The sequence below is a fragment of the Chionomys nivalis genome, chromosome 6 (genome assembly GCF_950005125.1).
Source record: "Chionomys nivalis chromosome 6, mChiNiv1.1, whole genome shotgun sequence".
NCBI classification, from domain to species: Eukaryota; Metazoa; Chordata; class Mammalia; order Rodentia; family Cricetidae; genus Chionomys; species Chionomys nivalis.
The window spans coordinates 46954475-46968017 of NC_080091.1; the positions used below are offsets into that span (position 1 = coordinate 46954475).

At 38.0% G+C, this 13543-nt stretch overlaps 1 protein-coding gene and 1 pseudogene across 6 annotated transcripts in view; both read right to left on the reverse strand.

Annotated features, from left to right (window-relative positions):
* The window catches only part of Rab28 (RAB28, member RAS oncogene family), a 90063-nt gene that overhangs the window by 49929 nt on the left and 26591 nt on the right, over nucleotides 1-13543 (reverse strand). The gene's annotated exons all lie outside the window — the stretch shown is intronic.
* Nucleotides 2715-3744, reverse strand: LOC130875897 (rRNA 2'-O-methyltransferase fibrillarin-like; annotated as a pseudogene).

Sequence of the window (13543 nt, forward strand, 5' to 3'; positions counted from 1 at the left end):
AGAATGAACCAGAGATGCAAATTAAAAGTAGGACAAGCTAAATATTCTCAAAGTCCACCTCTAGTGACAAACTTCCTCCAAAAAGGCCTCATCTCCTAAATCTCCACACACAATGTCACCAACTAGCGACCAAGTATTCAAATGCCTAAGCCTATAGAGGACACTTCTCATTCAAACCACCATACTAATTCAAACCCATCTAATGTAACTCTTTTCCACCAGTCATTAAGGTACAACAGACAAAATTTATACATATTTAAAATATACAACATCATGGTTAGCATATATGTACTTGAAAACCTGGAAATTGTGCTAATTAACATATCTTAATCTTTTTCTGCTGATTACTCTTTTAAAATGCATTTATACTTGGCAACCAAAACACCTCATTCGGTAACCCAGACCCAAAAACAAATATGGTGTGTACTCACTCATAAGTGGATACTAGTCATAAACAAAGGGCAACAAGCCTATAGTTCAGGATCCTAGAGAAACTAAGTAATAAGGTGAACCCAAAGAAAAGCATAATATAGACCCACCTGGAAATTAGAATCAGACAAAAATTTGGGAGCAGGAGGGCAGAGAGTAGAAGGAAGGGGAGAAGGGGGGTTAAAAAGAACTTGAGGGAATGGGATAGCTGAGATGGAGGAAGGACAGATATGAGAGCAAGGAAAAGAGATATCTTGATTGAGGGAGCCATTATGGAGTTAGCAAGAAACCTGGCTCTAGAAAAATGCCCAAGAACCCACAGGGATGACCTCAGCTAAGACCCTAAGCAATAGAGGAAAGGGTGTCTGAACTGACCTTACCCTGTAGTCAGACTGATGACTATCTTAAATATCACCATAGAACCTTTGTCCAACAACAGATGGAAACAGAAGCAATGACCCACATTAGTAGAGCACAGGGCTGAGCTCCCAAGATCCAGTTGAAGAGTGGAAGGAGTGAGAGTATGAGCAAGGAATTCAAGACCATGAGGGGGTTATCCACTGAGTCAGTTTGCTTGAGCCAATGGGAGCTCACCAACTCCAAATGGACTGGGAGTGAACAAGCATGAGAACAACCAAGCCCCTCTGAAGGGGACTGACAGCTGGGGCAGACTGAGGGGCCACCGATAGTGACACTGGGCTGTGTCTCTACTGCATATACCGGCTTCATGGGAGCCTATTCTCTTTGGATGTAAACCTTGCTCAACCTAGATGTAGAAGGGAGGGCCTTGGACTTTCCACAGGGCGGGGTGCATGGCACTCCCTTAGGGTTGGAGGGTTGAGGGGGAGGGTCTATGGAGGGAGAGGGAGGGGACTAGGAAAAGGGGAGGGAGTGGGAATTTGGATTGATATTTTTTTAAGTAATAATTAAAACGAAAGAAAGAAAACCTCACTCTGATTCTCTTCCTTTCTTCATTGACCATATTTCAATCTCCTTACCGGTACCTCTTCATTTTCCCAAATTCTTAAAACAGATATCACCCAAAGCTTAATCTCTGGACCCTTTCTTATTTCATACTGGTAAATTTTTTCTAATCTCCTGACTGTATCATTCACATACTGTTGACTCTGATTGTTATTTATAGAATACAATTTTCCCTGTCTTCCAGACTACTGTATCCACCTCACCTGTTAAATCTTTACATTGACCCTTAATAAGAACCTCCAAGTTAGAACACTAAAATCCAAACCTTTAAACTTTACCCAAAACTTATTCTTCCCACAATCTTCTTCCTCCCAGTCAAGGCAACTTGGGCTTTCCAGAGTTTAAGTTTAAAATTTCCCCATTAGCTTACACTTTTTCTTTACTCCTCTACCAATATGAGAAATGCTTAAGGAGCTCATAAAATGGCAGAGTGTTTAAGAACACTTACTTGTTGAGGACCAGGGTTCAGTTCCCAGCACTGAGTACACAGTGGCTCACAACCATTTATAACTCCAATTCTATTGGACCTGATGTCTCCTTCTGACCTTCACTGGCATCAGGCACACAATGGGAAACCTTCAGCAAATGGCCTTTGAAAGACTGGACCAGGTTGGGCATGGCCTTGGGTACCAAAAAGGTGCTGGCCCACTCACTCGCACTCTCTCTCTTCTCTCTCTCTCACCTGGATGCTGGTTTCAGTTTCTGTACCTGGTTCATGCCGAGGCCTGTGATCTGTGAGTTTCCCCTAAATAAAGAGCTCATTTATTATATTCAATCCTGAGCTAGTGTGGGATTATTTTATTTGTGTTCGCCTTCATCTCGTGCCCAACATGGGGCATGTACCCACAACCCTGAGATTAAGAGTCTCATGCTCCACCGATTAAGAAAAAATAAAAATAAAGGGAAACTGGGTGGAATAATAGGTAGATTAGTGTAAGCTTACTCACACTAATAATAATAGTAATAGAGTGAATACTTCTGAGTTATTATTTAAAGATAATTTACAATGGCATAGATTCTTGTATGTTGGTACAAATAGAAATTATACTTGTTATATTGAATATGCTCCTATTTCTGTTTACAATATTTGTATACCTAGGCAAAGTTATTTTGTTATATTGTATGAATGCATGTTTCTACCTCTGCTTAAGACATTTTGTATAGTGATATAACTTTAGGATATATTTATCATATTGCATTATACATTTCTTTTTTTTTGACAGATGAGTCTTTTAATAGAAAAAAAAAACACGTGCAACAGTAGCAACACACATTTCTTCGAATCCAAACAGCTCCGAGTTTTAATTCTTCACCTTGGGAGGTGGCCTGTACACACCTACAACCACAGCGTGGTCCCGTTCGTAGGGCTCAAGTGTCAGCTGCTCCTGGGGCTTCATATTTCCTGCTGCATCTTCTTCACTTCAGATGCAAACACGGCTTCTGCTGAGGCTGTAGAGTCAATGCAGTTCGCCTTAATGGAAATCACAAAGTGTCCTCCATTCCTCAGAAAGGTGTGGGCATTCAGGGCCACAATGCGGGTTTGGTCTGGCTGTGCCACATCGGCAAAGATCACATCCACCATGGCGATAAGCATGCGGTATTTGTGTGGGTGTCGGGCATCTTCAATCACAGGAATAATGTTGGTCCTCTTCTTGGCCAAGTTGATGAGGTCACGGCCAGAACGGTGGGAGAACTCAACTGCATAGACCAGACCATCCGGGCCAACGATGTCAGAGACGTGAGAGACGGTGGTGCCTGAGGCTGCCCCAAGGTAGAGCACCTTGGCCCCTGGCTTGATGTGGATCTGGTCTACGCCACCCAGGATTGCTACTGCCAGCTTGGAACGGAAGGGGTTCCAGGCTCGGTATTCAATTTTGTCATCTCCCTCTGAAATAGAGACTCTCTTCTCCCCATACACAGATTCTCCAGGGACCAGATTCTTTGTAACAAGGGCATCCTCCTTTCCGCGACAGATAAAGACTCCTTCATGCCGATGTGGTTCCACCATCACATTCTTCCCTGACTGGTTTCCTCTCTTGCCTCCCCGGCCACCACCTCGACCCCGCCACCACCTCGACCCCGGCCGCCCCCAGACTGGAAGCCTCCACCTCGTCCACCTCCTCCTCCACCTCCTCGTCCCCTGAAGCCTCCACCTCCACCTCGACCTCGGCCTCCACCAAAGCCTCCTCGACCTCCGCCAAAGCCTCCTCGTCCGCCTCGTCCTCCTCTACCACCTCTGTCACCATCAAAGCCTCCTCTGCCACCAAAGCCACCCCCACGGGGGCTGAAACCTGGCTTCATCACTGCGTTCTGGTCGCGCGGCTCCGGCAATCAGCAGGGTCCCTCACTCCATGAGTCTCAGGCTTTCCGCATTATACATTTCTATCTCTGATCAAGATACTTACTATATTGTTTACATTTTGAGGTCATTGTTCTCATTTGCTGCACAGTTGTTTAAAGATCGTTTACTATTCTAATATGAAGTCTTAGTTTTTAAGTTATACAAGTATTAAGAATTATAGGTCAATAGTCATCCATATTTGTCATACTTGTAGTTAGACTATTCAATTTCTTTAGATATATAGAAAGAAATTGTATTCCGCATAGACAGGTAATCTTCAACCACTTTAAAGAACTGTAGAACATGGCATGTAAATAAGTTAGAGTTCTGCTAATGTGAGACACAATTGCTCCTAGCAGCACCCATCTATTCCCGAGAGAATGTTAAGCACCAAAGACTTGGAGTTTGTTTTCTTCTTGGCAAAAGTGGCCTTTGGACTAGAAACTGACCATGCCTCGACCACTGACAAAATGCACAGTGTCCAGACTGGACAAGCAGAATATAAGAAAACAGACTACCAAACCTTGCCAAGACAGGGTAAGACAGTTTTGAAAATGGTCCTGCCTCGGAAAATGGTCTGTCAGTTACTCTAGGCCTTAGCAAAAGTTGGTTGCTCCAACATTGCAAATGAGACTTTTGGTGATTGCCCAGATAACCAGTTGTCTTTGTCATTTACTATACATTTTGGAAGTTGCTTGATTGCACTTCCTGCCTATTCAAGTAATATTATCTCCCTTATCTCCCTTCTCAGGTCTTCGATGGGGCTGAAGACTAGATAGTCATAGTTACTTTCCTCATATGACTTAGCCAAGCCATTTCAAATATAAGACTTAGACTCATTAGGATAAAATAATTATTAAAGCAATTAGCATATGTTTCTTGCTTAATATTGTTTATGCTGGTTGTAATTCTAATTTTTATACTTATATCGGTGCTTATTGTATATAGTTTTGTATTAGGTTTGGAACTTTCTTATTTAGACAAAAGGAGGAGGTAATGGGGAATCTCCTTCAGTCAATGGACCCTTCTATTATACTCAATTCTGAGCTAGTGTGGGATTATTTTATTCATGTTTGCCTTCAGGCAAACACCTGATGCACATACATACATTTAGGCAAAACACTCAATCTAAAAATAGGAAAATTAAGAAATCAAAACACCCAGAAGTCAAACACATTTCACTAGTTCTGCTGCTATTACACTGGCCCACCTAGGTTATATTAGAAGCCTCTCACCTGGTCTCCCTGCTTTCACTCTTAACCAATACCAAATATTCTCAAATTTTACAGTGTTCATTTTCAAATACTACCTAACTCACCTTTCTCAAAACTCTCAGTGGCTATCTTAGTTAGGGTTTTTATTGCTGCAATGAAACACCATGATTAAAAAACAAGTTGGGGAGAAAAGGGGTTTTTGGCTTATACTTCCATTTTGTAGTCCATCACTGAAGGAAGCCAAGACAGGAACTCAAACAGCAGGAACCGGAGGCAGGAGCTGATGCAGAAGTCATGAAAAGGTGTTGCTTACTGGCTTCCTCCACATAGCTGGCTCAGCCTGCTTTCTTATATAGAACTCAAGACCACCAGTCCAAGGGTAGCACCAATGGGCTGGGCCCTCCCCCATCAATCACTAATTAAGAATATGCTTTAAAGTTGAATCTTATGAAGGCATTTTTTCAATTGCAGTTCCCTCCTTTCAGATAACTCTAGCTTCTGTCAAGTTGACATAAGACTAGCTAACACAGTGGCTATCCATCATGCTCAAGGTAAAAGCTGGTTTTATTCCTGGATATTTCTCTCTTAATATTTTAACTTCATTTCCTACCCTATTCCTAAGCCACTATCCCCTACATACAATTACACATATACACAAGCTACTACATATAGCTATATAAACATATGCACAAATGTGGAACATTCACACTCATCGCTTTGTGGCTCCCAGAAGGAAATATTACACCCCAGGGCCTCTGCTCCAGTTGTCCTCCTGTACTTGAACTTATCTCTGAGCATCAAATGACTCTTGCTATCTGTCCTCCTCTACAACTATGTTCAAATGTCATCTTTGCAGGCTGTCGCTACTATAATTAGGATCTTGAAAACATTGTTCAAATTTTCTTTTTCATCTTCACTGCTTTATCTACCACCATAATATTAATGATTATTTGACATATATTTTGCTTACTTTCTTATTAAATTTGTCTTTCCCAATAGAAAAGGCAGCTAGATGAAGGGAAGGGCTTTGTCAGTACGTTGTTCGCTTCTGTATCCCCAATACCTAAATCAATGATCAATGTACTTGTTGAATACTTACTGAATGGAGAATTCAAATAATAAAACAAACATCTGCTGAGTTGCTGTATTTACACTGTAAGACTAGACATTTGAAATTTCAAAAACATAAAATAATTTTAATTCAAGTTGAGGAACAAATTCAAGTAAAATATAAATATGCAAGTATACACATATGTAAATTTTACAACTCTCCCAAAGACCCTGAGTCTGGCCACATTTCCAAGAAACACCTGGCCAATTATAAGAATTCAGCAAGTCTTTGTTAAACTTATCATTATTGTTATCTCCTATCATTATGTACCTTTTTCTGTAAACAGTCACTTGAATTTTTTAATTTAACAAATGAATGACAGAACTAGCCAAAGGGGTCATCTGTAGAACTGAGCATGTAGCACACAATGTTACAGTACTTGCCTAAGCCACCTGAGGATTTGAGTTCAATCTCTGTATCACAACAAATAAAAATAGTTTCATCCCCAGTTATGTAGCAGGAAACTCAGTATGGTATCCCTTTCCTAGCCAACACCATCCCCAAAGGATCACAAAGATCTTCTACTCCAATCTGCTTCCCCTAATCATCCCATTATCCCAGCCCCAACTCCAGCAGATACCCCCTGCTAACCTACAGGCCCTGCTTGCCAGAAAATCAGGTAAACTGCCCAAAGAGCTCTTCTCTCTCTGTTCCCCCAGATCCAATCCCTAATTCTGCAGCAGAACACCCATGGCAGCCTTCCCTGTTCTCCTGTGGATCCCATAGATCTTCCTCTTCTAACCTTCTTCCTTCCATTCATTGCTTTTTCACAGACCCCAACCACAGTAGGCACACCCTGCTAACCCAAATGCAGCTCCTACCAGGGCAACAAGTAAACTGAAGGTGGCCCACACCTCTCCTACTGCTCCTGAGATCCAATCCCCCAGTCTCATCCCCATCTCTGTTGTTGAAAACCTGCCTAGTCTCCCTTTCCTATCTGGCACTATCCGCACTGAATTGCAAAGACCTTGTCCTCCAAATTTCCCTCCCCCAAATCATCCCAACTATGCAGCCTCCTAAAGCAGTGAGCATTCCCTGTGAATAAGCCAGCTGAGCAGACCAGTAAAAAGGCAACACAAAATCATCACACTCTCCAAAGATCCAGAGAGGAAAGAGAAATCAAGAAACAAAACACCCACACAACAAAGAAAAACCCAGCACCTACATCTATAATCATCCTAAATCCAGATGCCTAGATATCAGCATAAAAACACAGTAACAGCCAGGGCAATATGTCTCCATTAGAGCACAGCTATACTACTACAGGAAGCCCTGAATATTCCAACATGATTAAAGCTCAAGAAAAAGACCTTAAAAAGACATGAAGAGGATATGAGTCCTTAAAGAGGCAATTACTAAATCCCTTAAAGAAACCCAGGAAAACACAAACAATTGGAGAAACTTAATAAATCCCTTAGAGAAAGCCAAGAAAACAAAAACAAACAGCTGAAACAACAAATAAATCTGTTCAAGACCTGAAAATAGAAAAAGAGGCAATAAAAAAAAACATAAATTGAAGGAATTCTGAAAATGAAAAATTTAGGAATTCAAACAGTAACTACAGAGGGAGGCTTCACGAACAAAATACACGACATGGAAGAAAGAATCTCAGGCAATGAAGATACGATGGAAGAAATGGATACATCAGTCAAAGAGAATGTTAAATCTGAAAAAATTATTGATACAAAACATCCAGGAAATCTGAAACACTATGAAAATACAAAATCTAAGGATAATAGAATAGAGGAATGAGAAGAATGAAAAAATCAAAGGCCCAGGAAATATTTTCAACAAAATCATAGAAAAAAACTTTACTAACATAAAGAAGGAGATGCCTCTGAAGAAACCACAGATGCCAGCCCAGACTACCACACCCAGCAAAGTTTTCACTCACCATAGATAGAGAAAAGAAGATATATTGTACAGAGAGGCTACTTATTCTTCCCAGCCAACCAGCTAGGTTACACCCGAAATAACCACACAGAAACTATATTAATTAAAACACTGCTTGGCTATTAGCTCTAGCTTCTTAATGGCTAACTCTTGCATATAAGTTTAACCCATCTCCATTAATCTGTGTATCACCACATGGCAGTGGCTTACCAGTGATTCTAACTGGTATCCATCTCAGGCAGAAGATCCATAGCTTCTCTCTGACTCTGCTTTCTTCCTCCCAGAATTCAGTTCTGTCTTCTCTGCCTACCAAAATTCTGCCCTATCAAGGGCCCAAAGCAGTTTCTTTATTAACCAATGGAAGCAACACAAAGACAGAAGGACCTCCTACACCAAAGATATTCCATGGTAAAGTCAAATTTAAACAATATCTACAAATCCAGTCTTTCAGAAGGTGCTAGAAGGAAAATGCCTACCTAAGGTGGTTAAATACATCCATGAAAACATGGGAAATAAGTAATCTCTCACCAACAAAATCAAAAGGAGGCAGGCACACACAAAAACTTTGTCTCTGTCTCACATACACACATACATATACATATACAAGCACACAGATACACAGACACACATGCACACAGACACACTATCACCAATAACAGCAACAAAACAACAGGAATAAACAATCATTGGTCACTGGTATCTCTCATTATCAATAGTCTCAATTTTCCAATAAAAAGACAGACTAACAAAAGACATTCAAAAACAAGATCCATCCTTATGCTGCAACAAGAAGAATACCTTAACATCGAGGAGAAACAGTACCTCAGAGTAAAGGGTTAGAAAAAGATATTCAAAGCAAATGGACCTAAGAAGTATGCAAATATTAATTTTTTAATACCTAACAAAATAAAATTCAAAGCAAAACCAATCAAAAGAGATAGGTAACGATACAAAATATTCATCAAAGGAAAAATCCACAAAACTGACATTTCAATTCTTAACATCTTTGACCTAAACACAATGGCACCCAAGTTTGTAAGAGAAACATTACTACAGCTTAAATTACATATTGTCCCTCACACACTGACAGTAGACTTCAATAATCCACTCTCACCAATGCGCAAGTCATGTAGACAAAATCTAAACAGGAGCTAGCTATAATAAACTATTAAAGGGGCCTAGTTTTTAATCAATAAAATGGTCAAATCACCCTTTCACAAAGCTATCTGTCTTACAGCTGTTTTTAATATTAATCCAATGTTTAATAATTTTTTCTAAAATTTAAAATCAGTATTAAATCATAAAAGAAACAATAGAAGAATAGGAGATAACTCTGTAGTTAAAAGAGCACTTGCTGCTTTTCCAGAAGACCCTAGTTCAATTCCCAATACACACATCAGGCTGATCACCAGGCCCTAGAGGATCCAAAGGCATCTTTAAGCTTTCATGGGCACTCAATAAAAAAAAAAAAAAAAAAAAAAAAATGAACAAAAAATGAACAAAAAGAAAGTAGACTATGTTTTCAAATGATTACAAAACTCCCCAAAACAAAGCAAACAAAACTAAACACATACTATTTCTTCAGCTATGTAATCTGCAACACAGTTAAAATGATCTGAGGCACCTTATCTGAAATCACCTCAAAATAACAAAATGCTATAACTAAAGCAAGCATCATGTAAAAACCAGGTTTGATTGCATTTATAAAGCAGTAGTCATTTAATGTTCTCATCCCCACACCAATCTCAAGGCATGTTTACACACTAGATTTGTAAATAGAAGTCATCCAAGTAATCCTGAAATAGGCCAGCATTCCCTGAAGTGTTGTATACATGCAAAGACCCATGATAGAAGGCTATGTCTCATCTATGTTCAAGTACTTTCTTCCAATAACTTCTATTAAGCAAATAATCACAACTTTCCTTTAAAAATGTACATGTCAAGAGAAGAAAAAGCAATAGGAACAGAAGCATCAGGCCCATCTAAAAAGACACCTGGGTCTGGTGCTCTGGAATTGCTACAATCCAAAAGAAAAAAGGAAGTATTAAATAAACTAAATAAGGAAAGGAGCAGAAAGCTTCCGTTTAGAATTATAAACAGAATGAACTTTACAAGTTCTCAAAAGAGTTGCTCATGATTTATAATTAGAGCTTTCTTAAGTAAATGTATTTTCTATAATACTGCAGATGACAAATTTTATAGGAGTTGATACCCTTCGCGGTACGAATCAATATTAGCTATTTAGTAGTTCCACCTATTTACTGTCCACATAAAAGAATTCTCAAAGTCTCAACAAATTTACAGTATAGTTAAACATATTTCTGTAAATACTACATGGTCATTACTTATACTCTATTTTATACATATATATAATACGTATATATATATATATTATATATATGTTCTTAAAAACCTTGTGGTAATTTTATTTAGAGCATCAATACATTTCCAACTTCAAATGTATTTATTTTTGTAATACATGTCCACTGAGTACAGAGAACACAACTTACAGGGTATGTTAAAATGTAACCTTTCAACTTCCCAATGTAAAACATCACTTCCTGGGCAGATAGTACTCCAGGAACAATCAATCACTGTTAGGAAGAATATACACTCAACATTGTTAAATAGTCCTGATGCACTCTTCTCTATGCCCTCATCTGTCATGAAGATTGTTTAAAAATCTGAGTTATTAGTCTTTATTTGGGAAAGGATCTGGTTAATATCTTTAAGAGCAGAAATCATTCATCCATCCACTCTATGCCAGTGCATGATAATTCCTACCCCCCAATACATGTTCCTGATAACCACTAACCAAGAAGCTATAAATCAGTACCAGGGCAGTTCCCATGCAGCCCCTGTTAACTCTGTTTACAATCTGTCCACCTCAGAATGTGAGCTAGCTGGAGAAGACGCTAGCTGATGGATCAGATAGTAAGAAAATGTAAGAGATTAAAGATAGAAAACGACAAATTAAAATGGTACATAATTATAAAGTATAGGCTGAATTTTAAAGCAATCATTAAAAAGTTAACATTCCTAAATTTTCATTTTATTTGTTAAAATCTTGCCTAAAGCTCTAAAAAGAAATTAAAATTATACTTCAATAAAGACAAAAATTTCTAACAGCAAACTTTCTAAATTTTTTATATTTATATAATCTAATAAATGACATGAAATCTATACTTTGTTTCAAACATGACCCAGGATAATACAATCGTCATGCAGTTTCTAAAAAACTCTCACTGGTACTATTCTCTAAGAAGGCCTTTAAGCCATCTAAAGATATATTTTCTATATTGAGACAAACCATTTTCATGTCATATGCATGAACGAAGTTCTCAAGTTACTTTTTAAAATAAAGAATGAATATAATTTTTCCTAACACCATGGACCACAAACACTTCTAGTTCCAACAGAATTTATGAATAGGCTTTTATTCTTAATTTTCATAAAGTTTAGTTTTAGTGTAGACACATAAGAAACAGTATCATATGACAATGAAACTACACAGATTGCTGAATATAATGACAACACAAAGGCCTAGGTGGTTCCTTGAGATTGAGTTGCCAAAAGCATTAACTTTAAAATGACTTTTAGGATGAAACAAGGGTGACAAACTACAGCTAACAGAAAGGAAAGATCAGAGGGGAAAACATTTTATGCAGAAGAAACTCTGATGTACAAATGAACTGGGAATGACTTATAGAAAGAAAGGCAGAGGAGGATGTAGAAGTGAGGACCAAGCCTTGAGTATAGGAAACTATAGATGATGAAGTATGCAAAGTAGGCAGGAGTCAGATTGCCTAGACCTAGATAACCAGAAGGAAAGCAGATTTCACTCTGAAAACAGTGAAAAGGACAAAGGTTTTAAATAGAAACAGCCTATGATTTTTCCTTCGGAAACTAACTGAACAAAGCAAAGAGCAGGAACACCAGTCAGGAAGCTGTCTATATGACAGGAATGGCCAGACCCACCAAGGTGCCCATAAGTGAACATAATAAATCAAATACTCCTAAGCTCTACAACATGGCCTCTTCAAGTAAGAGTTCCCCAAAGCTGGAAAAGCAAGACTTTCAAAGGTGGAAAAATAGGGATTAAGCCAGGTGGATTCAGCTCCCTGCCTTTTATGCATGTAATTGTTCCCAGATGTAACATAGCCAAAGATGTTAACAGAATCACTAACCACTCCTTGAGAAGTACCTCTGGCTCAATCTTTGAGAAAATTAACAATAGTTAGCTTAATATGCCATAGATAGCATTTTAAAGTTTGTTGAATAAATGGCCCTCCTCCACCACACAGTAAAACAAACAAACCTATCATTAAAAGGAGAGAGAAAAATAATAAGCTGGTGACAAAGGACTTCCTAAAAACCATTTCCTCCCCCTCAGTTTCATAGGACATCTATTTCCAAACTAATAAACTATAATTTGATCATCCAGATAGACACTATATACACTTCATGCTTTTAAAAAGCTATTATGATTAACACTAAAATTAAAATTTGTTTCATATGCATAAAGCATTCATTACTTTTCATATAATAATTCATCTAATCTTTAAACTGACTTATCAAACAGAAACTACTACACTAATTTCCAGATGTAAGGAATTAAGACTTAAAGGCGTAAAGACACGCATTTCTGCTAAATGTAGAAATTGTATTCATAAATAAAGTCTCATATTTAAAGCCCTGTGATCTTAAACTCCACTTTATACTTCAGGTATGATCTTATGTTGTACAAAAAAAATCATTAGCTAATGTCTGACAGAGCTTTAAAATAGAATATAGGGTAAAACAAATTATTTTAATTATGTATACTTTAGTACTACATATTGACGTTCACAAGGTCCTATATACCAATCATTCTGACCATTTCCAAAAAAACCAAGTCCCTCTCTCTTTAGTTATTTCCTTTACTTAGGTACACAGGTAAGTATAAGAAATTAATTTAGAGATATAATTCAGTAGATAAGTAGTAACATAAAAATAAACCCATAACTAAACAGCATAAAATTACCCTCTATCTTCAGCCTAAGTCTCTAAGAGTTTCTTATTTTTAATAAAAAGAAAGTAAACATATAGTCTAAGAAAAAGTTCACAATATGTTACGAATTCATACATATGCTCCCCTATTAACTTTAGCTAAGACTTAACTACTGCCACTAATATTTCCGCAGACTATATTTCTTTTCAACAAATTCTTTATCTAAAAGTTGTGAGGAACAGAGCAAACAGTGAGTTTATCTCAAGAAGAAGCAACACTACTCTTGGGCATATGCTCAAAAGATGCTTCATCCTACTGTAGAGAAACTTGCTGCATCATGTTCATTGCTGATCGATTATTCATAATAGTCAAAAGTTGGAAACAACCTAGATGTCCATCAATAGATGAATGAATAAAGAAAATGTGGTACATTTACACAATCTAGTATTACTCAGCCATTAAAAAGTGAAACTAGGAAATTCATAGGATGGAGACAGAAAAAAATCATTCTGAGTGAGGCCACCCAGACCCACAAAGACAAATATGGTATGTATTCACTTGTATGTGGACGTTGTAAGTCC